Below are 27,216 nucleotides of genomic sequence, written 5' to 3'. Positions count from 1 at the left end.
CATGGGTGCCGTGAAGTTTGCCACTTCTGTCTTAAGAAGCATGAAGTTGGCTTTGGAGAAATTTTTTACGGTGGTTTCCCTAATGGGGGTTGGGGGTGGGATGTGGATGTCTAGGGTGATTTGCTTGTGGTCAGATATGACCAACGAGGTATTGACCTCTGGTGTGCAACACTGGTTGCCCATGTTGGTAATGACCAGGTCTAGGATATTGCTGCCCCTGGTGGGGGTGTGGATAAGTTGACCCAAGGCGTTGGAATTTATGAATTCCAGAAAACATTGAGCACAAGAGTTGGTACATGAGTAGTTTTCCCAGTTAATGGTGGGGTAGTTGAAATCGCCCATTATTAGGGTGTTCGATTGTACCCTAATATTTTTCAGTGTGTCAAGAAATGAGGAGTGGGAATCCTGGGGCATGGTGGGGGATCTGTAGCAAGCTACAATTTGGATTGCGGTCTAGCCCAGAGTTAGTTGCACTTGGATAATCTCAGATGCATTATGCTGAGCATCTAGCCTGGAGGTGTGGATATCCTTAATGAATATGGACACACCTCTGCCTTTAGTACTTCGGTCCAGGTTAGGTGGCCGAAAGGTGTGATATGAGTTATAGCCTGGTAATGCAGGGGTGCTCTCCGAGCTTTGAACCAGGTTTCTGTCACTGCACAGATGTCGATGTTCTCCATTTTAAGGAGTGCCATGAGTGAGTCCATTTTGAAGTTTAGACTTCTAGCATTAAGTAGCATTACCCTCAGATTTTGCTTTCTTGTACCTGTTACAGTGGTGAATTTGTCATTTGAATCTTGCCTAAAAAAGGCACTATAGGGGTGGCAAGAGCCTTAGCCAGTATCCGGAATCCCAAGGGCAACAGTTGCAGGCCATCTCTGGCATATATACTTTTCTATATATATTTATGTCATATGTGTATATATTTTATATGTATATCTCTACATATATTACGTATTAATGTTTCCATATATATTCCATGTATATACAGCTGTGCATATATACTGAAATTGGAGATAAATTTGGACACTCAAACCCCTGAGAGAGAGGGATGAGGACAACAATAATGTGTTGTGAAGCCAATTAGACAAGATTACATGAGTCCTGTGGACATGTGTTTGAAATGGATGGGAGAGGCAGATCTGCTGGGATCAGTTTTCCCAGACGTGCTATGGTGTTGCAGTTTTAGATCATATATTGGTTAGTAATGGTAAACACATTCCAGGATTAGTTATAACAGTATGCATGAGTATTCCCATTAACCCAAAACAACAGATTTGAAACATTTGCATAGCAGACAGAACACATGCATATATGGAACCACAGTGGGTATTACACCGGCATGCAGGTTACATTGATAGCAACAGGCCACCGATGATAGTATTTGAACAGGGAACATTAATTGGAATACATTTCAACATTTGTAGAACAACAGGACACATGTCCCAACAGTCAGTTTGGTGGAAAACATACCCATTCAATTATGTGTTTAGATTATTGATGAAGATAAGGTGGGGGAGAGAGAGAGAGAGATGTCAGTTAACAAATGTAGTTTCTTGCAGTGGTCACAGCTTTAATGATCATTGCTTTACTCATTACTATGCAGGTATTATTGCAGCAACTATGGCCTTGGGTTGGGCAGTGTTATGTTTGTACACAGTATAATTACAGCCTTCTTATAGCCACTTTATACTTTCTCTTACCCGGAAGACCTGTGGAGGGAATTTTTGTTAATACTACATAACTTTTTCTACCCATATTCATATAGTCAGGGTTACATATGTGCACTTATACTGTGTGTGTGTGTGTGTGTGTGTGTGTGTGTGTGTGTGTGTGTGTGTGTGTGTGTGTGTGTGTGTGTGTGTGTGTGCGTGCTACTGACATACTCTGCCTTGATTTCTATCGGTCACCCTGGTCGTTGACAGTATGGCACTTTTGAACATTCCTTGGGGAGACCACTTGGTGTATGTACTTATCTTGCTGTCATTTGCAGCCTTGGGATTGGACTTTGGGTGTTGGACACAGTATTACTACAGGCTAATTATAGCTACTTTATACCTTCTTTCACCTGGAGGATCTATGGATGGAATTTATGTTGACACTACCTGAATGCTTCTACACATATTCACAAAATCCTAGTTAAAACTATGCATACAGCTTACTACCACTCCCGGGATTTGTACCGTGGCTGTTTCTGCTAAAAATACAAGTTTGTGTTTCATCAGAATGACCTATTGAGAGACTGCTGTCTCTTCCTTGAATGTTTTCAGTCTAATTCTCTCTTGGTTGTACAATCTGACCTTGTGATTACAACATTCTTTTATATACATTCCTATACATACCTTTTAACATAGCACAGTGTGGAAATAGTGGTTAACACAACATTACTATTCTGATATCACATCTTGGTGCATGAAACTTTCAAGTCATACAATACCAGTCTGGGGTTTTCACTTTTATTGAGAAGTACTTACACTTTTATTGATATATAACCTGTATGCCACTATTACTCTCCTATTGCCTTCTTCAGTCACTAAAAAACATACCCATTTGTAAATACTGCAAGGTGACATTCTACTACATTTTATTTGCCCTACATAATACCAGCTAGATTGTTACTCACCAGCCTCTCAACACAGCCTTAGCAGCCTGCTGGTGTGGGTTTCCAAGTTCACAGCCTTCTCATCTGCAGCTGTACAGGAGATAAGACAAAACATTTATGCATACTTAACCATCACATACACAGGCTGGAGTTTGGAGAATAGTTATTTTGACTAATACTTACACACGGCTGGAGCATTCCCCGCTCAGCCATCTTGGACTCACTGGTCTAAAAGGTCCCTCTTCCTCCGCTTCAAGTCGGCAAAGTGGTGCCAGACCTGCTTACCAGTCCGAGGGATGCCAGTGGCAGTGGTGAGATCTTGGGCAAGTTGGTTCCAGGCCTCTGCTTTGTATTGGGAGCCCTGTACCTGGTCTTGCAGCAGTCTCCCTTCATGGTCTTTAATGAGGAGTCTGAACATGACCCTGGACTTCTGAATGCTCCAAAGCTGCTCCCGAAAGCACACACCTTCACCTACACCAGCAATGGTGCCTACAGTGGGGAGCTACAACTGGTTATAAGCTGTACTCCTGCCTGCATGGTTTAACTAGGGCTAATTTCCCACCCTTTACTGTGATTTGACAGTTTTGAAACTGCTGAGCTAAGCTAAGCATCGGGCAACCTCGCTTAGCAAAGATGACCATTGCTTAAAGGGGTAGATGCTAAGCCCTTTTTACCAGTGCACAAATTCACTTAGCTATGCTAAATCTTGCTTAAACCTGTAAATTTCAGTGACACCTCAAATTTGGGGCTGCTACACTACCCTGGTTAGCATATACATAATAATATTCACTACCTATTTATGAAAAATTCATTTTAGTTGTGTTTCACATATGAAAATGTATGGACTGCTGTAGGACTCAAACCATGACTAACTGCATGTTAGGCAAACGCTCTAACTGCTATGCTATTCCAGTTTCATTACTAGTATTGTGTATATTTCTATTTAGCTTCTTTTGATGTTTAAACTCTGCTATGTATAGCTGCATGATGGGCATACCCACTCAGCTACACTTAAACTTTATTGCACACAGGAAAAAAAATAAGGAATATAGTTTAAATATTGCTGTTAGAAACTTAGAACATTGATAGAATGACAGGCTTTGCATTAACATGTATTTTTCAAGGGGTATGCAGTGTGTCACACTGCCATTTTACGGGACTGCACTTCCTTTCTGGTGCATGATGCACACATATATGGCAGAATGTGTACATTCTGCCATATATGTGTGATTTTCTGAGGTAGGCTGTCTGTTATTTTCTCCACAGACACTAAAGTGTCCGTGGAGACTTTCATTCATTTTTCATTGCTGTTCAGCAATTCTCAAGTGCAGGGGGCATGTGTATTGTGAGAGCACTGCTCTCAGACACAATCCCTACGTTCGTGCACAGAATGGTGTCCATTTTAGAGCATGGCAGTGTGCCTTCATGAATATATTTGGCGCGCTACTGTGCTGCATGGGAGCGGTCCCTTCTTTGCAAGAATAAGCTATTCTTGCACAGAAGTTTGCTGAATCCTGGGGGATGTGTGCAATGTGGGGAGCATGACCATACTGTTAGTGACTGTAAACCTTTTTGTAGAATATGTAATGAGTCTTGCCATTTTTAGTTTTTAATGTCCAGTAAAAGAAAAAAAGGTACATGCAAAAAGAAATTGAGAGAGTGGGGGGGGTGCACAATATGTAGAAAACAATATTCAGGAAGAAAGTGAAATGGCTGATGTAAGTGAGGAAAAAAAATGACAGAAATATTGCTCAAGGTGAAGAGGAAGGAATAATGATAGAAAAAATTCAGATGGAAACTGAAAATCAGTATGGTGGGTTTGTAAGTGAAGAACAGGAAGACAGTGATCAGAGAGAGGGGAAGAGCAAGAGCAGAAAGTGGTGTGAGGGTGAAAAGGAAAAAATTAAGAACAGGAGGAAAAAAGATTCAGAAATGGAAAGTGATGATTTTAGGTATTTTTGGACTAAATGCAAATATTACAAGCAACAAAGTGAGGGGTTATTGGTGGGTGAATGGTATAAGGAGAAAAAGATGGATGCATTATGTTTACTGGATATAAGAAGTGCTACAGAAGAAAAACAAAAAAAATAAAGGATACGAAGTATGTTTTGGGTTGAAGGGCTAATAAGAAAAGATAAAGTAAAAATATTGGATGTAACAACTGTGATACTTGGAAGGGTGATGACATGTGACTTGAGAAAAAAATGGAAATTACTTGAGGTTAGTGCTGATATATGCAAAAAAGTGTTTAAGAACTAAAAATGCATGACAAAAACATTTCAAAAGTAATGACTGTGAAATATAAATGTAAGGAAAGAAAATAAGAAAAACATGAAAACTAATTGGGTTGTAAAATGTAAACAAGAAGTGGTTATATAAATAGAAGGAAAACTTGTACAAAACATGTATAACAATGAAGAAGTTGAATGGGAAAGTAGAATGTTAAGAAGCATCTGTATAGAGCAAAATGTAAAATAAAATAAAGAACTGAATTGGAAGAAATTCTAAAATAAGGGAAGAAAGAATCAGGACCAGTCTTAGTTTAAGTTATGAATAATATAAGGGAATGAATGTAAAAGAAAAAGCAGTGTTTGTGAAAATACGGAATGAATGTTAAGAAGAAGGGATGGAAGATAAAAAGATACATGTTGGGGTGATTAATCCTTTATGGAAGAAAGATGATAAACAAGTATTAAGAACTGGAGGCCAGTAACACTGAGGAATACTGATTATATTTTTTTTATGAAAGTATTGCAAAAAGAATGGGGATTGTTTTGAAAGAAGTAATAGGGGAAGAGGTTTATGTAGTAAAGGGAAATTAGTAAATGAATGTTAGTAATAGTAAAAGAAGTGACAGATGCTATTATAAAGGAAACTAAGAGCCGGATTCAATAAAGCCTATACTAAGAGTACACTAAGTGTACATGATATGTATTCAGTAAAACGCATTACATTTTTTGTGCTTTTTAGTCACTCAGAATGATTCTTGCAGCTTTAAATATTGACAGGGATTTATAAAAGTTACCACAAAGTTTAGACTACATGTAGACTTAATGTAAAGCTGCAAGAATATCAGTAGGAAAACTAAAATTAGGAGGAAGAAGGTGTGCGTTATGTTTGTGTTGTCTGTTCACTTAGAACAGTGTACACTTAGTGTAGGATTTATTGAGTCTGGCCCTAAAGATGTAAGGTTGGTTGCATGTGATGCAGCAAACGTGTTTGATTCAGTAAGTCATAAAGCAGTGTTAAATGTTTCAAGGGATAATGAGGTGGAAAGAAAAATAATAAAAGTATTTAAGAAATATCTTGGAAAAAGGTTATAGTAAATGGTGAGGCAGATAAAAAATCAAGATTGTAAAAAGATGTAAAACATTGGGGAGGGGGCTGATGAGTATGTCCTTCTAGTAATTAATGCAAAAATATAAACATGTATTGGTGAATTGAGAGAAGCAGGATTAGATATTAAAACGATGGATAGCTCTCAACCTCTTAGAGCAAAAAAAAATAAACAAAGTCAAAAATAATGATGGGACAATGCCCCAAAAATAGTGATAAATTTTAAATATTCGTCTTTTAAACTTAGAAAGTTGTTAGAATAAAATATCTTGTGCTACATTATATTTTCTGAAGGATATGAAGTCTGAAACTCAAATCATTGTCATTATTTAGTGAATTCAATCCTCACTGATTTGCCACAAAAATTCTGAAAAACAAGCATTTTATGAGGAACAGACCAAAAGTATGAGACAAAAATGTGGGCATTCTGTGCAAATCTGGACAGTTGAGAAGTATGAAAAGATGTAATAATACATGCGTGTCTTTCATATGCAGATTATTTAGTTATTGTAACAAAAATACAATATGGATGATGGAATCTGTGACAAGAATGGAAAAGGAATAAAAAAGTAGATTAAGGTTATATAGGCAAAAAAAGGATTTGGTGAAATAAAGAAGGCAAATCAAAAATAAATTACTAGAAATTAGATAAAAATATTAGGAATCAGGTTTGGTGAAAAAGGAAATAGAACAATGTAGAGAAATTCTGGATAAATAAAAAAGTTGGTGGAAAAACTATTTGTCAATTAAAAAGGAGGTATATATATATATATATATATATATATATATATATAGAAAAACTTGGAATATTTGGGGAATATTTATATGTTTTCTGGAAAAATGGAAAGAGAATTGTTAGAAATTTTTCAGTTTTATTTGGATATCAAAACTTAATCCAGTTAAATGGGGAACTGTATATAATAAAAAAGAATGAGGTTTAAATTTAAAAACGTAGTTGTATATTTGGTATATATTTTGGTTTATATATGTATATATACGTACATATATCTATGAGTCTATTTCATATTATCAAATTTTCACTTACCCAAAAATCAAAAGGATGAGATGACTTCGCTGAAAACTTAGTTTCATGACCATCCGGATCACTGCAATTTTACTTCCTAACTAAATATACCAACTTTGAGATTGCACTATAGTGGAGAAAAGGGCAGAGTTCACCGTGGTGGCCAAGTGGTTTGCTTCCTGGAGTAAAATTGTGGTTTTCCGGGTGTCTGTGAAACTAAGCTTTTGGCAAAGTTGTCTCATCTTTTCTCAAGTTCGATGAAGTAGGATTTCGGCAATATCAGGTAGACCCTTGATATATATATATATATATATATATATATATATATATATATATATATATATATATATATATATATATATATATATATATATATATATATATATATATATATATGAATCCCTATTGAATGATCGAAATTTTAGAACTTTGAATCTCCTATGGCCGGGACCATATCATCAAAGTTTTAAAATGACCATTCAAAAAACAAAGCAAAAAAAAACAAAGCAAAACAAAACAAAAACAAATTAATACACATTTATGCAAGGGGCAAGCCCCCCTGCATCCCCCACACCCACCGCTATTTAAATATACCAACTCCGAAATTGCACTACGGCAAGGAAAGGGAAAATTCCCATTCTGCACTGTATGGAGATCTCTGTTTAGGTGTTCGAAGTTTTAAAACTTTGATCATATGGTTTTGGCCTTATGAGATTCAAAGCTCTGAAACTTTGGTCGCCTAAATGGGACATATATATATATATATATATATATATATATATATATATATATATATATATATATATATATTTATATGGGTCCCCTACCATTTACCAAAATTACACTTACCCAAAATCCAAATAACTGAGATGACTCCACCAAAACCTCATTACAGAGAAGGAATGAGCTGCTGATAATTTTAACTGGGAATCTAATCACTTGGCCACCAGGGTGAACCTTGCCCTTTTCCCCAGTATAGTACGATCTCTCAGTTGGTATATTTTGTTGTGGGATGTGAGGGGCAAAGCCCCCCCCCCCCATTAACATGGCTTTAATTTTATTTTGGTGTTTTCTTTTGTGTTCTAGCTGGTGATTCATTGCTTTGTTGCAATGAGATTTCAGTGGAGTTGTCTCAGTTATTTAGATTTTGGGTAAGTGTAATTTTGGTTAATGGTAGTAGACCCATAAATATATGTGCACATATACCTCTGCAGGTATTAAAGTATGAAGGAAAAGAAAAGTACTTTGATAGAGAAAATACTGTATATGAAATATGAGATGGAAAAATGAAAAGGGAAATAAAAGAAGGAAAACAGAGGAGGTGAACAAATATATGATGAGAAGAAGAAGTTATGGAAAATTAAAAGTAAAAAAAAAAGATAGAAGGTTATGGTATAACATGATAATAAACTATTATTTAATATGCCCATGCAAAGATCATAAGGATGAGGTTCAAAAAGGCAATAAAAATAGAACGGAAATATTTGAAGATTTTTGAGTCTTTTTGTGAGATTATTAAATTAGTTGCCTGTAAAAGTAATATGAACTATAAAGCAATTAAAGAGAGAAAATTTAACTATTGTAATGAGGAAAAATGACAAAGCATTTCTTGATTGTAAAAAAGGATACTTTTTGGAAAAAGTTTCAAATGAGTGTAAGAGGGAAGGTTTAAAATATAAACATGGACATAACATTGCATGGGAAATATGAAAAAAGAAAAAAATATGCAGTTGACAAATGGGATAAGGTATTGTTGGTAACTGTATGAGTGCTGTAGAAAAGAAGGTGTGATGAATTCTGTAACAGAAACAGAAATGATGAAAGTGTTGACTGAAATAAAAAGATGGTTGTGGAGAAAAGAAAAGGGTTATAGAATGAATGATGTTAAAGTAAGTTTGTGAAACCAAAGGTGTAAAATACTGAAATAGTGTAAATGTTATAAATTTTGAAAAGACTGTAGAAATATAAATGGAATGGAAGCAGTGTAATGTAATGATATATATATATATATATATATATATATATATATATATATATATATATATATATATATATAAAGCAACCACTACTATTTTCACTAGGGTAAGCCATTGCTGTCATATGAGAAGTTTGATGGGTATGACGTGACAGTGTGGAGGATATCACAAGTATGAAAGAGCATTGTACTGTTAAGCTTGCAAAAATACTAATTGTATTGCAGAAATGACTGAGACTGCAAGTTACAGAGAATGTCTTGTTGCAGTTATTGGTGCTAGAAGTTTAGAGAACAAAGCACTTCAGAAATTGATTTTTGAGAAGGAGGCTCAGAACAGGATGTCATTATTCTGTTTTCAGGCAGTTGAGCAATGTGATCCATTTTTGGACTGCCAAGGAGAGGTAAAACAGAGGCATTAGAAGATAATAGGACTGAAGTTCATAAGAAAGCCCAAGACAATATATCAATGCAGACCGAGTAGGTTCAGGGAACAAGGTGCATGATAGCTGCAGCTGAAATGGAGATGAAGCCACAGCAGGGACTTCTTTCAGAAAAGAGATCAACACTGAAAATCTCTTCAAAATCAACAAAAGGTAGATAGATATTTCCTATGAGACTGTATCAAGAAACCATTGAGATTTACCAAAATGCTGCAACTTTAATGTAAACCGATTTTCTGTTGTATAATATTTAAATCGCTTGAAATAATGAATTCATTTGGGTGGCCACGGTGGTGCAGCAGTTAGCATTGTCGCCTCACAGCAAGAGGTTCTCTGGTTTGATCCTCGGCTGGGGTGCCTTCTGTGCAGAGTCTGCATGTCCTCCCTGTGGTCGTGTGGGTTTCCTCCGGGTACTCCGGTTTCCTCCCACATCCTAAAAACATGCTGTAGGTGGATTGGGCACTCCAAATTGGCCCTAGATGTGAGTGCATGCATGTGTGTGCCTTCTGTGGAAGGTTGGGTGCCAGGCTGGCAACTCGACACTGTAAAACTCCACTGCCAATCATAAGCGGACAAGTGATCCACTGTGGTGACCCCTAACCAGGAAAAGTCGAAAGAAGATGTAATGAATTCATTTGTGCAAAGAATTTTTTAAAAAAAAACTTATCCAGTTTAGAAGTTCAGCTGTATAACTACTGTATCTGAAATGAGAAGAACAATAATAGTAAATGCAGTCATGACATCTTAGAGGAAAACATTAATTTCTGTTTCTGTTCAATTTGTATGAAAATGTTTTCCATTAGAAAATATTTGAGGAAATGTATATTGGGATTGGTGCATTGTGAAGTTTTGGCCATTTATCAAAGGAGGGTGTTAAACATTTTGCTTGCACTATGAGTATAAAGGGGTATGATGAATTGCATGATACATGAGACAACCAAAAATGTGTTTTTGTGCCAGTGATCAACATTTAAATAATCAAAGCCCTAAAAAAGATATGACTTGTGCGGTACAAGTGAAGGGACATTTAGAAAAAATGTCTGCATACATGTAGAAAGTGCAATAATCTGTGTCACTGATGGTTTGATCATGAGGAAGTAGAACAGCCAAATATAACAAAACACATAAATGAAAAAGTTCAAAATGTTAATGAAGAAGATGAAATCTGAGTAAGTAAAGTACTAAGCATGGATGTGAATATAAATACAGTAGAGAGATGAGGTGAGGAAGCTAGAGAGTGAAGAGACAGGGGAAGAACATACATCCCATGCAGAAGAGAAAAGGTTGTAGAACATTTTCTAGAAGACAACAATAAAAATAGATATGTAGTGTTTCAAGAAGATGAGCAGGAGAATGTAGAAAAGCCAAGGGCTTGATCCATTAGTACAAGAGTAGAGAGAAGAAAAGGAAAAATAAACTAATCATGGGACAGAGTAATTAAAAATGGAAAACAATACCTTCTTTTTATCAGTAGGTTTTAATAGTTTTCAGAATATGGAAAGGTGCTCAGTGATTTCTAAAACAGTTCAAAGGGAGAAGGCCACATTTAATATACTTACTATATACAATTCTATTATCAGAAGTACAAAAAGTGAGTTGAGTTCGTTAAAATGGGGCAATCAAGGTGAGTGGTTCTTAGTTTTAGATAGATTGTCAGGAATTGCAGTTTTAAGCAACAAACGCTAGACTGATTTATGATGTTACTATTATTGACCCTGAAAGAGCAGTGATTATAGAGTGTAAAATAATGCAAAGAGTAATATGAATAACGATGATATGATAAAATGAGAAAATTATTCTCAAAGTTACTAAGACATTTAGCAGCAATTATGGAAACATTAACAATTGGATATTTCAAGTGTGATGTTAGGGGAAGAAAATAATTATATAACAAATGTTGAAATAAGTATTGACATTTATAAAATGTTTCATCTAAAAGTAAATGGAGATAGGAAATTTACATATAAAAAGTAATCTGCATACTGAAATAAATTATATGTTATTTTCAAAAATATAAATGAGTTAAGAAATGGAGACATATGGGTTGGCTTTTCAGTCCATTGAGTCACAATTATCAAAAATATTTCAATTGACAAGCAAGTACATTGAAGAATTGCAGAGTGATTCAGATATGAGTCGTGCTTTTTCCTCACTATTGTGAGATATCAGACCTAATATATGTATATATAAATATTTGCGTGGGTGAGAAGAAGCACAGGCATCCATGTGGGGAGTGCAAAAGCAAGATTTCTCTCTAATTGTGCATTTGTAAACTGCATTTCTAGAGTTCTGTTAGTGTGTTTGACAATGTGATGATCAAGGAAAATGTTTGTTTTTTATTTAATTTCAGTAATTTTCTTGGGTGCATATGTGTTATGTTTATATGTGTTTTGCTCAGCAATGGCCTACTACTTGAATATTATTCAGATGAAACTGTAAAACAATAGAATAAGATTGTATATTGACGGATAGGTAGATAGACAGATGGAGATAGATAGATTAGATAGATAGATAGATAGATAGATAGATAGATAGATAGATAGATAGATACATGTTGGCAAACACTGTTAGTATAATGATTAAGTTCTACACTTCCCATGTACAAGGTTTGATTCTAACTTCCAGCCTATGCCTGCTTCTATCTTGACTATGTAAAAGATAGCAGCATAGATATTTATATCAATAATGATGTTGAACACTATTTGGATTAAATTATGAAACTGGAAAAACAGTAGTCAAGAGACTTTACTTGTTCTGGGTAACTGAGTTAGATGCAATAACTATTTGTTAGAGGAATGCAGTGCCATATTAAACTCTTGAGGAGGATGTGAAAGTTTTGTCCAATGCAAACAAAGAAAGCAAAATGAATAAATTATGTTGTTGCAGCACCATTTGTTTAGTGAGTCTCAACAAAATGGGAACATAGTACACACTTATGGCTGTGATGTTGAATACCCTGTGCTGTAAGAATACAGATATTTTTTTTGGCAAGTTGTGGGTATAGTGATGATAAATTAGTATTGACACAGTCAAAGTGATAATAACTGCTTGATGGTGTAGGAACAATGGTCACATAAAATATATCTTGTACTATAAGCTAAATATTCAGATTGATCACATTCACATTATCAGTTTCCATTTTCAGGATAAATATGTACTATGTGGTATGTTTTAAACAAATTAATGTCTTCCTTCAGTTGTAAGAATTCTGAAAGTTTTATTCATAATGTATCATTCTCAGTGCTTTCATTGTGTGTGCAATAATCATTTACACAAAATAACTAGAAATATATCGGTAAAGAAAGCAACATTTGTACCCAATTAACACTCAGAATATGCTTGAAAATTACAGTTATGGCCATTATATGAACACATTAGTTCTGTTGTATGTCAATAAATCTGTTACAGTCTTTGAAAGTACTCTTTGGATAAAAATGAATTTATTACTTTTTTTTTTATTATCTGTATTTGTTAAGTAGGAAAGCACTTTTTCAGTGGAGGCCCAGGGAGAAATATTAATTTCCAGTGTGCTTCCTGTACATGCTCAGACTTCAATTTACTGATCAGCCAGTCATATAATTTCTGCATATTCATTTGCAAACTATATACAGTATTCTGTTTTAGTTCGATATTTTGGTTTTGTGGTGGTACTGTTATCCATTATTTGGTAAGATTCTTTTCAGCTCGTTATGTCTCTGTGCATATAATGTTATTATTGCCCATCTCATTTCAACAAAACAATACCTCTGAGGCTGTAAGTGTCCTTCCCACTTATCTGAGTAATAGACCAATGATTTGTAATAAAAAGGAAACACAATAAAATATGATACACTTGGGACCACTGCTGCTTTTCTCCCAGTACATTCAGTGTTTCTTGGAGATGTAATAATCTAGGTTACTATCATGGCTGATTGACCCAATTTTGTTTAACAAGTCTATACATAGGCATATGTGGTCTATGAATTCCTTCTGATGTAATGCTGAATTATCCATTCTACAAGCACTATCTCATCTGAAAGATTACTTGTTTTAAATTCACTGTAAATGAGGTTTGGTAACAAACCAATTTGTCCAGGGACATCTTCAGGTGGGAGTTAGGTAGAAATAGTAGTGGGAATTAAGAGGGTAGGGAAAGTAGGCTAGTGCAGGGATGAAAGGGCTAAATGTGAATGTAGGATGTTTGGGAAGAAATGAGGTAAGGGTAGGGAGGGGCTTAATGGGTTTTATGCAAGTGTAACTGGGTAAGGACTCACATTTTGGTGTGAACTTGCTAAGGTAAGTGCTCTGTCCAAGACGACCTTTAGGTATTTTGGAGGGCAAGTAGGCCTTGGGTTAATAGTAGTTGGATGGTAATAATAGGTGGTTACTTTATTTAAATATGTATTTTTTTTCTACTTCTCCTTGCTGGCTAGTTTAAGGTAGGTAAGCAATAGGTCATGGTAAGGTTAGTGGTGTGGATAGGGACTGTAGCCTTATTCAGATTCTTTAGGTTACCCTAAATTGCTACGTGAAATGGTGGTTCTATGGGTTTGCGGAATGATGGGTCTATGGGTTTGTTGGCCCCATTGTGCAGCAGGTAGTGGTTATTGTTAGTGACGTAGATTGTGTTTAGGGACAGGTGGTCACCGAATTTTTGGTGGAGTAGTTTGTTGTTGAGGTTGATGTTTCATTCTTTTCGTTGGTGGTTTATGGTTGTGCTTCATCTTTGGTGTTGGCTTGTGGTCTATTTTGGTGTGTGTTGCAGTGCTGAATGCTCATTAAGTTATGGTTTGTGGTATTGTTCTGTCACCACCCGCTGCCTGTGTTCATTTGGTGCCTAATTTAGTTGTTTTCTTCTTTCATTGGTTGTTTAGGGTTGTGTTTCATCTCTGGTATTGGCTTTGGTTTCTTTTGGTGTATGTTGCAGTGCCGAATGCTCATTGGGTTATGTTGGCAGCTTTGAGGTATTTTTCTGTCACCACTTGCTGCTTGGGTTTGTTTGGTGCCTATTCTAGTGTTGTGCTGGTGGGTGGCTTACTAGCACTGTGTCTTTTTGCGGGCTGTGGAACACCCACATTAAGTGGGTCATGCACTTGCATCTCTTGGTGGTGCAGAGGACCATCTTGCATGGGAGGTTAAAAGATAACAAGGTTGGAATCCACTTTAGTCCTGACGGGCAGGTGTTGTGCATGTGTGTGATGCCTTAATAGCCGTGAAGGGGAGAGGGGAGGTTTTTGGACTCTTGTGCATATTTCACAAGTGTGCAGAGTTTTATCTCAAAATGTTGGTCAAGTTTTCATGAAATTGTGACTTTCTGGCAAATTAATGGCACCTCATTAATGACTGAGGTTAGGAAATGATGACAGACATTTGTGTTTTAGACGCCATACCCTTCAGAAAGTTTGTGCTGATGCAGAACATGTTGTTCTATTCACTTTCTCATTTGTGGCATTTGGTTTATTGATGTATTCAAGTCATTCATTAAGAGGGTGGTTTGTTGGTCAGCAAATGCTATGTTATGTCAGTCATCACTTATCTTACTGTATAATGGATAGTTGGTAGCATGATGGTATTGCAATTATACTGATGTTTTTTAAAGAAAATTCCATGTTGCCATGTCAGTCGTTATGCATTAGGTGGTAAATTGGGGTTGACCTGGTTTTGTTTTGGTTGACAGTGGGCTTTTAGAGTTCTGGTGGTACAGCTGGTAGCTAATGACCTAGGGATCATCACAAAACTGCTGATGGTAGTTTGGATAACTGAGGATTTGTTTAAATTACACAGTTATACAAGGCTATGGGTATTACTTTGGCATTGGAGAGGGATCATCTGTTTAATTTTCAGCTGCTTAGGTAAATGGATGCTTCAGGTGTCATATTACTGGGTTTTGGGAGGTTGATAACAGGTATCTTGTTTTGTTTATAGGGGATGGATTACACTGAATGAAGTTTGGCTTCATTTCCTTTTAATGTGTGGTTAGGTTTGTTTTGGAGAGTTTTGTTGGAAGTTTTAGTAGGAAGGAGAGAAAACAGCCTGATCAGGAAGGAGGGTGGAGAAGAGGGGCAGACTTGCTGTCTTCTGTTCCCTTCTGGTGTTGGATGTTCATTTCAATGAGATGGAAAAGGAAAGTGAGCAGTTGGATGCTGCTGGATACATAAAATAAGCGAGGAGAGGTTAGAACATTGCTTATTTTGTTGGATGTTTAATTCAATAAGTGGTAAAGGAAGTGAGTGATGAGATGCTGCTTCATTAGTAAATTAAGCGAGCAGGGGTAAGGACGCTGTTTATTGGGTCAGGGTGAGCGAGGTCACACTGCCCTAATTAACAGTTATATGGAATAATATTGGTTAATAAAGTTATGTTTATGGAAATTTAATAAAGGTCATCAAATGTCATTCGGTATGATGTGTGTTTATTGAAGGGGACTGGAACAACAGCAGATACTGTCCTGGATGAAGCCAAATTATTGGGTCTATATCAGTTGAGCGAAAACCCCTTTATGCGAATATGAATACGTCAAACTGCATTCGTAAACCTCGAATGGTCAAAACCACGAATTCCGAAATGTCGATTTGTTTTGGTTGGCCCATCTGCGGTATAGCTCCATAAGGTAAGTGTGCGATAGATAGGACTTTAGGGTTAGGATTTGGGTTAAGGTAAGTGCATAGATAGGTAATGTATGTAAGATTTAGTGTAGTGTTAGATGTAGGTTTTTTTTTAAGTGTATGTATGTGTGTTATTTATTTTGTTTGGGTGTATGTCTGTAGGGGAAGTTTGCGGTAGTTACGGACCTTAGGGTTAGGGAGGGGTTAAGGATAGTGCATAGATAGTTGTCTATGTGGGGTTTAGTGTAGTGTTGGAAGTAGGGTTTTGTTAAATGTATGCATGTGGATTATTTATTTTGTTTGTGTGTATGTCTGTAGGGTTTGGTTAGTGTATGTATGTGGTTTATTTATTTTGTTTGGGTAGGTACTAAGTAGCGGGTGGTGGGGTTGGCCGACTATGATAGTTTGATATTTTATTTTTCGCGGTTTAGTGTGTTCGGGATTTTCACGGTTTGGGGTATAGGGGTCGATGTTTAGGTATTCACATAAAGGGGTTTTCACTCATCTGATATAGACCCAAATTATTACCTTCTCTGTACTTATTTCCTCTTCTTTTTTATCACAAAGATCTATTGTTTTCTTGACTTGTGCATATACAGAGCAGCGTAGTGTTTCTATCATTCTTCATCGTTTCACTTATTATTTGAATACCTTCCCATTCTTGATGTCAGATGCTTTTAATTTCTTAGCATATATTTAAAATCAGCTATGTTAACTATTTCCCAGAAGTCTGATGTTCTTTGCCTTTGCAGTGCTAAAAATTTGAAATGGTATTCTCTCAGGATAATAAGGAGTCACAACTAACATACTTACAGAATGGAGCTAAAACAATTGCTATAAAACACATAAAAATGTGTTTTTTAGGAGAATCCTTCATGATATGGCATTATACACATAGCTACATATATGAGAAGGTTATTCACACAAAAACCTTTTAAAAGTCCTTAAAATGCATCTTATAGATAATTGGACTTACTATTGCTTCACCCCTGGCTAAAATACAGTTTCTTATCACTTAATCCTATATTAACTCCTCTGGCCTTTCTTTTTCTTTTAACCCATGCTGATATTATATGCTTCCTCTCTCATTACTACATTATCTCATCTGGCTATTTTACATCCATGCTCCTACCTGTCTTTTTTCTGCTTGCGATCTAAAATATAACTCAATTCATTATGTAAGGTGAACTCATATTTTATTATTAAATTTTGCTAAATGCATGCTGTTCATCTGTGTTAACATTAATTGTTGAATTTTCTGCTTATTTTTTGCTGTTTGAAAATTACACTGTAAAATCTATTTTTTTTTTTTTTTGCTTTGTGTAAATTCATGGGTAGCTTTTCCCTAGTCCTTTGCTGAAAGGGGCTCTGCCCAGTCAGATCTTCCCAGTAAACAAATGTAAATAAATATAGTACCCTAACAAATTAACTGTATTTCTTCATATAAGAATGTCTTCTCTCACAATGTAATACTTTGGGATTACTTTAAGTCATCACATCCCATTTGAGAACAGGTCACTGTCAGCAATATTTTACCATGTAACACTGTTGCATTACTTTATCATTACAACTAAAAAAGGGTTTGTTTGCATTTTCTGTGAAAATTCTGAAAGGGAGCAATGGGATATTGAATATTTCAATGTCCCATTCTGCCCAGTTTGGTACAATGTTAGAGTTAGTATATTTAAGTAATAGGGTATAGGGATCCCTACAAAAATACTTTGAGTCATTTTTTTATGTTTCTCTTTACTATTTGAAATTTCCTGCATTTTCTTCACTTTAATAGACTGAGCCACAGTATAGTAAGGCATGGCTTATAATATAATCTAGTGTCTTCTTCTTCTGGCTTTTTCCCGGTTAGGGGTCGCCACAGCGGATCGCCTTGTCCGCACATTGAATGGCAGTGGAGTTTTACAGTGTTGAGTTGCCAGCCCGGCGCCCAACCTTCCACAGAAGGCACACTCACACGCACACCTAGGGCCAATTTAGAGTGTCCAATCCACCTGCAGCATGTCTTTGGGATGTGGGAGGAAACCGGAGCACCCGGAGGAAACCCACGCGATCACAGGGAGGACATGCAGACTCCGCACAGAAGGCACCCCAGCCGAGGATTGAACCGGAGAACCTCTTGCTGTGAGGCGGCAATGTTAACCACTGCACCACCGTGGCCGCCCTATAATATAATCTAGTGTAATTTAATGTATTCTTTTGTACTTTTCTCCATACTAAGCTGTTTAAATTTTAGCCTCATGAATATCTTTGGATATGCTTGGAAAAGGTTTACCAGTATACTCAACTGTTAATCAGATATAAATAAGTTAAAAGCATGTTCTCAGTAATGCCGTACTTTTGCCAGCAAATTATAAATACATTTTGAATATTATTGATGAGTACTGCCAACACAGTGATATCTACTTTGTGAAGTGCACACTTTAGATATACTTTCCATTGTGTAAAATATGCATCTCTGGACCTAACAGCTAAGTAGTCAAAAAAGCAAATACATGAATTAAATAATAATTTTGGATTCTTACATTCTCCATGGTTCTCTTTAATAAGGACTAGAAAGGAAAAGGTAATTTGGTCAATGAGACTTTTGTTGAAGGTACTTAGTTGAGTCTTTTTGACTGAATTTGGATCATGTACATGTTATTTTGAACACAATTCCATTTAGCCAAATATCACTAGCTTCTTACTTGCACAAGTCAGTGACATTAAGGTTAAAGTTAGAATTTGGGTTTGGATTAGGATTAAGGTGTGTGCTGAGATTAGGGATAGGTATAATGTTTGAGCTGGGTTGGCATTAAGGTAAGGTTTAGGCTTCTAGTATGAGTGAGATGTTATGTCCTAGGTGGGGGTTGTTGGGACTTCATCTTAATGTACATATTTATATATAAGGATGCTTTCATGTGTTTTCAGTAAATTTGTATGTTTTTAATATAATTATTTTTGACTATGTGGAGTGGTCTTTTACAGGTAAACCCCAAATCTGAATAGAATCTATGCAACCATAGAAACTGATAGAATAAAAAAATTGAAGCTTTTCAGAAGAAACTTAACATTCCAAAGTAAACACAATGTAGGATATGGCAGTAGAAATATAATATAGCATATATAGCATATTATTTCTTGTGTCAATAAAATTCACTAGCTAGATTAATGTAAAGTCATACTGTGTTATTATAAATCAAACCAACTCTCTAATTCAAATAAATAGCTAGCAATTAGAGTTGTACAAATATGAAAGACATTTTAAGTTATTTAATGTGTTTACCAGGAATGTGGAAAGATCCATTGTGGTCTATTTTCTGTCACTGATTTAAGCCACAATGACAACGGTAAATGCAACTTTTATGGGAAATTGAGTGTAACCAATAAACCAGCATTAGGCTCTATGGTAGGTTGAAACTGCAGTAGTAAGAAAGTCATGAAGACACATACACTACATGCAAACTTCACTCAGACAGTAACTGGAGATCAAGACTGAATCCCTCATCCTAGGACTGTAGGGTTGAAGCTTTAACAACTAAACCACCATTTTGACAAATTATTGAGAACCAAATTCATTAATAATGATAGATATTTGAGTTTCAGACTCCATACCCATAAGAAAAATACACACTGATGCAAAAACAGTTATTTTAGCAACATAAGTTTATAAGAGCAATAGTTAAAAATTGCCTTTACTGTTTTGGAACTTTGACCCCACATTACTCTTTGGCTATGTCTGAAATTCTTGCACTAAGAAGTTGATAGATATGCATGGATGCATTATACTTATTAAAAATGGATTCCATACACAAAATTGGCACACAGCTCTGCTGTAGTGGTTTTGCATGAAGTCATGCAACATTGTAGTGGGCTGTCTCTGTGGCCATGCTAGATGCTAATGAGGCATAGAACTGCTTGCATTATGGCATTTATGCAGCCAAGTGATTGAGAGGATTGCAAAAATTAGCACATCACGTCTAGTCACACATAGTAAGAATATGGCATTTGCAGTAGAGGTACATGCTGAGTATTATAGCAGACAGTAGTGTTCAGGCTGTAAAGGTGTATGCATGATGGCTTGCATTTGTGAGTATGTGAGTGTACGAGTGTGTGTCTGCCAGGGAGGTGGCAGTAAGGGGGTAGCTAGGGGATAGGTCATGTGTGTTTGTGTGTGTGTGTGTGTGTGTGTGTGTGTGTGTGTGTGTGTGTGTGTGTGTGTGTGTGTGTGTGTTTATGTGTGTGTGTGTGTGTGTTTGTATGGGTACATGAGTGAGTAGGTCCATGATTGTTATTAACTGGGGAAGGGGCTGTGTGTGTGTGTGTGTGTGTGTGTGTGTGTGTGTGTGTGTGTGTGTGTGTGTGTGTGTGTGTGTGTGTGTGTTTGTATGGGTACATGAGTGAGTAGGTCCATGATTGTTATTACCTGGGGAAGGGGCTGTGTGTGTGTGTGTGTGTGTGTGTGTGTGTGTGTGTGTGTGTGTTTGTATGGGTACATGAGTGAGTAGGTCCATGATTGTTATTACCTGGGGAAGGGGCTGTGTGTGTGTGTGTGTGTGTGTGTGTGTGTGTGTGTGTGTGTGTGTGTGTGTGTGTGTGTGTGTGTGTGTGTATGGGTACATGAGTGAGTAGGTCCATGATTGTTATTACCTGGGGAAGGGGCTGTGTGTGTGTGTATGTGTGTGTGTGTGTGTGTGTGTGTGTGTGTGTGTGTGTGTGTGTGTGTGTGTGTGTGTTTGTATGGGTACATGAGTGAGTAGGTCCATGATTGTTATTACCTGGGGAAGGGGCTGTGTGTGTGTGTGTGTGTGTGTGTGTGTGTGTGTGTGTTTGTATGGGTACATGAGTGAGTAGGTCCATGATTGTTATTACCTGGGCAAGGGGCTGTGTGTGTGTGTGTGTGTGTGTGTGTGTGTGTGTGTGTGTGTGTGTGTGTTTGTATGGGTACATGAGTGAGTAGGTCCATGATTGTTATTAACTGGGGAAGGGGCTGTGTGTGTGTGTGTGTGTGTGTGTGTGTGTGTGTGTGTGTGTGTGTGTGTGTGTGTGTGTGTGCGTGTGTGCGTGTGTGTGTGTGTGTGTGCGTGTGTGCGTGTGTATGTGTGTGTGTGTGTGTGTGTGTGTGCATAAGATATTTATGAGGCAAAACAGCATTTGCGCTTAATAACTAGACATTTTTTTTATGAATACATTGTTGCATTCCTCTCAAATGGTTGATCATATAAAGCAATATTAATATTTTTATCATGATCGACAGCCAAAAGCCTTTAGAAGAAAATCTGTGTTAAATAGTTATTTTAGTGTGCTTTTAATACAATACTTGAAGAAGGTGTAGAATAATGCTGCTTGTCAATGTCTATCATACTAAAAGAAAGAGAAAATGTACAAATGAAAGTGTCTTTACTATCTGGTACCATAATTGGCATGGTGTTGATAGGAAATATATGTTTTATACAAGCAAGTCTCAGTAAGTGGTATAACTAGTTAGTTTAAATGTCATTTTTCATATTTCAATGAACCAAGCTAACAGAAAAGAAAATACATTCCATTGATCTTATATGGTACATGGGAAGGCACCTGTGCATATTTTGAAGAAAGCATTTTTCTTTACTTTGGTACATTAATCTTAAAGTCCACAGAGCCATCTAGTGGGCATATATAAAGTATATGTTTTATTTCTAATACTATTAGTTATACTGTAAAAGATGTAAAAATACTGTAAAAATGCAGTTTTGTGACTCTGTTAAAATTTTGGTATAGCAAGAAATTAAAGATTGAATAAATATGCCAAATGCTAAATAGAAATTAAATCTTCTGTCATGTTATTCAAAGAAAGTACCATGACAAAAAACACAATAATCTGTAATGTTAATAATCAAAGACAAAAATGTGTAGGTCACACTTTTAGCCCAGAGTTTATAAACTAAATTTAATGTCAAGCTTAAAGTAATGCATATTAGTTAGCATGTATTAGTCTCAAAGAATGCAAAATGCATCCAATTTCATTCTTGTCTCACTTTCCAGCACTCTTTTGTCTAATAATGGAGTTTGTAACAACTGGATATCAATGCCTCAATAACTTTTTCAGTGAAACTTTCAGTATTAGGGTTAGAACTTGATAAAGAGATTGCTGCAAAATTTTAAACATACAATTAAATTAAGAAAAGATAACCAGTTTCTGACTGAGGACCAGATAAAACCAACAAGAAATATGTGCTGTGTGCCAGCTATGTGCATTAAAACTCATATAAAGTAAAATAAACAAGTTTATTTTTTCATAAGATGTATCCTAAAAATAATTCTCTGTATTGCTTTTCATGTAATGCCAATCACACACAATTGTTAAATTCATATTTATCTTTTCCATTAATAATAAAAGCTACTTAAGCTGGTAGAGTATTACAATTATTTATTACATTCCAAATATTCTGATGAACTTTGTAAATTTTAGTATAACTTGTAATTACAATAATGTCATATAATGCTGTTAACAATAAAAATCGATAGTGTAATTATGTCAATATATATGATTGAGATTAAGATTATCAGTGTAGCAATAAATAGAAAGTTAAAATAATGAGTTACATTTATTATTTATTAATAATTATCTTCAGTATAATCTGGAATACATTAATGATTTAAATATCTGGCTGCAAACTGAATAATGTGCAGAGTCTAGAAAGTTTAGAATCAGACTAGCTTTTAAACAGTTGAACATAAGCAATGTGATCTGTAAAAAAGGTGGAGATTTCCCTTGCTTATGTAATCATCACTAATTAGATAAAACGAGAATGAATACTGGTTAATTTTTGATGTACATAGGTTGTACTCTGTATTTAAAGTAAATTGGACTTTGTTATCAAATAGGAAAATAAGATGTATAAAAAAAGAAAGCTGTTAATTTTGGGACAATTACAAGTGCTCAAGTCTCAAATGCTAGAAAAGGAGTTCCTCAATGCCAAGGATTCAAGTGTCAATGTGGGAAGCTACTCTCACTCAAACTTGAAATGAGTTCAGCCAAGCAACTGCCACACACTAACTACAGCTGCTCAGGTCCTGATAAGGAAGTGTTTACCAGTTAGATACTTTGGGAAGGGGAGCAGGAGGGGGATTTTTAGGTTTAGGGAGAGACTGGGATGTTAGATTTAGGAAGGGTATTTTAGTTTTAAAGAGTTAGAGAGGGGGAAGTGACTCAAGTTTAGGAAGCAATTGGGACATTAGGTTTAGCAATGGGAAAGGGATTTTAGGTTTAGGGAGTCATTAGGGGGCTTTAAGGTTAGGGAGGGGGAGTGGAACTTTAGGCTTCGGGAGGGGGGGATTTTAGGTTTTAGGAGGCGATCATGTACTTTAGGATTAGAGAAGTGAAGGGAGCCATAGGTTTAGGGAGCGATGGGGATTTTAGGTTTTAGAATGAGGATTTTAAATTTATGGACTTGGTGGGAGTTTTTAGGGTCATAATCAGGGTTCTGGTAGAGCTAAATAGACTAGTGAGGTCAGTGTTGAGAGGGATGCTTAGTTAAGACAGGTCACGTTTGTAGGATTTTAAGCACTTGCTAAAATGAGCAAGTGTCATTGAGGAAGTATATCATGAGTAAATGGCATGCAAGCACTTCTAGCAGACCTGTCAAGTATAATTAAAAATGAAGTGTACTGAACAGGGTGTCAATTGATTTCTTTCTGCAATAAAGGAGTTAGTTGCAATTACAGCGCACATATTTATTTCTCCCATGACTTCATGTTCTTATTTTGAGCACCTTTCAAGTTTGAATGCATTAGTTTATATTCACATTTATTGTGTTTATTTGGGAGCACTACAGAATCCTGAAAGCCCAAAATCCTGAGACCAAATTCCTGAAAGTTCAAAATCCTGAAAACTCAAAATCCTGAAAACACACAGGATACCAACACTTAATATATTCCAGCATAGGTACATACAGAAACAAATAAAACACAAACCATATTACTCTTCTCCAAGTATAAGCAGGGTATATATAGTGTACTGAAGTGCAATCTCAGAGTTGTTATATTTAAGTAGCAGGGGGTGTGGGGGTGCAGGGGGGCTTGCCCCCCTGCATATAGTTGAAGGGTAATATGTTTCTGTATGTACTTGTGCTGGAATATAGTAAGTGTTGCTATCCTGTGTGTTTTCAGGATTTTGAGTTTTCAGGATTTTGAGTTTTCAGGATTTTCAGTTTTCAGGATTTTGAACTTTCAGGATTTTGGTCTCAGGATTTTGCTCTTCAGGATTTTGGGCTTTCAGGATTCTGTAGTGCTCCTGTTATTTTACCATGGTCCTCATGTCAAGATTATCATGGTTTTCAGGTTTAATACAGGTGCTTGAAACCAACAGAATGGTGGAAATTGCACCAAAAGACACCAAAAAATAAATCCAAAGTGCAAAAGAGAGGTCGGATGTAGCTCCAATACCGAATTTAATGTCCAAAAGATAAAATCACAAGGCACAACAGAGAAATAACATTAACGCCTTAAAAGTTCCACTCAGCGTTTTCGTCATATTACGTAGACTTCATCAGATAAATCATTCCAACTAACAAGCTATATTTATAATAACATCAATTATGTGCTCATTATACCAATCAAATTTAAAAGAGAAATGTACATGAAACACTATTTCTCAAGACATTCACATAAAACGAAAAAACCTGTTCAACAGTATGTAAAATTGTTCCTTATTCCAATAAATAATTATTAATAACTTTCTCTAGATTAAAACATTAAAAATTAAAAAAAAAACTTCATGAATCCATCAATTTAATATTGGATTGTGTATATGTGTCATTGTAACTCTAGTTTTGTGACTATACCTTATAAACTGATACCCTCTAGTGGTCATTTTGTAAAAGTGCTTATAGAGCTCTTAGAGCTTAGCTGCTCTTAATTTTAACAAAGGTTTAATGGAAATAAATTCATTTAAACCTGGTGGTTGGTCAGCTTGGAGAGTTACTTGCCACCATAACTCTCTGAACTCGATCAAATCTTCCCAAGGACCCCCTCTAATATTACTTTTAACTTGCTCTAATACCATAAAAACATAAGTAGCATCTTTACATTGCTCACTATGTTTGAATAAGGCATTGGTTCCTTTCCTTGTTTGTATTTCATAAATATGTTCATATATTCTCTTTTTGAGTTTCCTCTCTGATTTACCCAGATAAAAAGAACCACATATTTTACAGATTGCTAGGTATATTATTCCTTTGGTTTCACAATTGTAAAACTCTGCCCCACATATCCATCTATTCCTACATCCCAAGTAGTACTTCTCTAAATTAATTATATAAGGGCATTGGTTGCATTGGCCATATTTGTAAGTACCCTGTCTCCCCTTGGTAATCGTTGCTCCATATTTATTTTCTAGGATACCTTTGATGCTACTAGAATTCTTATAAATTATTTTATGTGAAATATTGGTCAAATTCTCCAGGTCAGAAAAAGCCACAAATCTTTGCCATTCTCTCATGAATATTGTTTTGACATAATTATTTACCCCATTATATTCTAGAATTAATGCTTGCTCGAATTTATCCCCGGTGTCATCCCTATTAGCATTGTCAAAATTAATCTTGTTATTAATAATAGGTTTGAACTTGTCTAACATTCCTTTGACAACTTCTTCTCTAAATTTGTTTATATAATCCAGTGGATATCCTCTCTCTAAGAACATTTTTTGAAGTAGCTCACATTCCTTAAAGAATTCACTCTCCACACTTGTCATTCTGCTACCTCTTACAAATTGTCCCTTAACAATGTTTTTTTTACAATGCATAGGATGTGCACTTTCATAATGAAGAAACGAATTACAAAACGTTGGCTTTCTATAAATCTTACTTTCAAAATGTGAACCTTCAGTATATATTTCTATATCTAAATAGTTCATTTTATATTCAGAAGTATTATAAGTGAATTTTAAAAATTTAGTTGTATTATTTATATAGGTCACAAATTCTTTCAATCTGTCTCCACCTGCAGTCCAAAATATCACTATATCATCAAGAAACCTGCGATATAATGTCCAGCAATTTTTAAATTCTGTATTAAATATATATTTCTCCTCCCATTTGATTAAAACCAGGTTAGCAAAAGTGGGGGCGCATGCTGCTCCCATTGCCACTCCCTGGATTTGTTTATAAAATTCACCATTAAAATAAATAAAATTATTTTTTAAAATCAAATCCATTAACCATGTACAAACTAATTTATCATTATGCGATAATGTCTTGTCCTCATAAACAATTTCTTCTAACATTTCCATCCCTTCCTTGTAAGGTATTGATGAGAAGAGATCAATAACATCCACTGTGACAAATAACAAGTTATCATGATACATTTCATCTGAAACTTCTCTTAATAAATCCCAGGAGTCTCTTAGGACTGTTTTGTTATTAAGCCCTAAATTTTTAAATTTTTGGTCCACATATTTGGCCATACCATAGGTCTTGGACCCTTCCGCTGATACTATAGGTCTAAGTGGAAGGTCACTTTCACATTTATGTACTTTAGGTATGCCAAATATAGTAGGTGTTTTAGGTTTGTCCACCTTGAGATAAAGGTAAATGTTGTGGTCTATTAGTTCTTCATATAACATTTGTTTTATATTACAATCAATTTTACTATATGCAATATTTATCTCATTTAAGGAGACGTTTACATATCTAGTGTTGTCCATTAAAATAACATGCATCTTACTCTCATATGTTATATTATCCATAAATATCACTCCACCACCCTTGTCTGGTTTCGTGACCCTTAAATTCTTGTCTTCTTTCAACTTGTATAATAAACTCTTCTCTTCTTTACTTAAGTTCCCTCTACCCCCCATTGTGTTCTGCTGTTTCCTAATTTGTGATTCCATAACGCATTCTAAGTTTTTCAGTTGGGGGTGTAGGGGGGGATTATAAGTGCTTTTACGTTTAAATATTCCCTGTGTCCACTTTCTGATTATTTTGTAATAAAAGGTTCAAGTTTACCTTTCTTAAAAACATCTTAATATCCAATAGGCTCCTGGAAATGTCACCTTTTTTGTAGGGAATAAATTTAAATCCCTTTGAAAGTAATGAGAAGTGCTCCTTTCTAATCACAGTGTTACTAAAATTATATATGGTAAAATTGTTATATGTATTCTTGTTATTATCAACTAAAATCATGTTCATATTTTCACATGCTTTTTCATGACAGGAGGGTTGGGGTCGGTGGTAACATTCTAGTATCTCCCCCTCCCCCTTCTCCCTCCTCTCATCTTAAAATTT

This window comes from Protopterus annectens, chromosome 4.part0, assembly GCF_019279795.1.
Source record: "Protopterus annectens isolate FY-2018-M chromosome 4.part0, PAN1.0, whole genome shotgun sequence".
In the NCBI taxonomy this organism is placed as follows: domain Eukaryota; kingdom Metazoa; phylum Chordata; order Ceratodontiformes; family Protopteridae; genus Protopterus; species Protopterus annectens.
The sequence above is the reverse complement of the archived record's forward strand: the minus strand, read 5'-3'. Positions refer to the sequence as shown.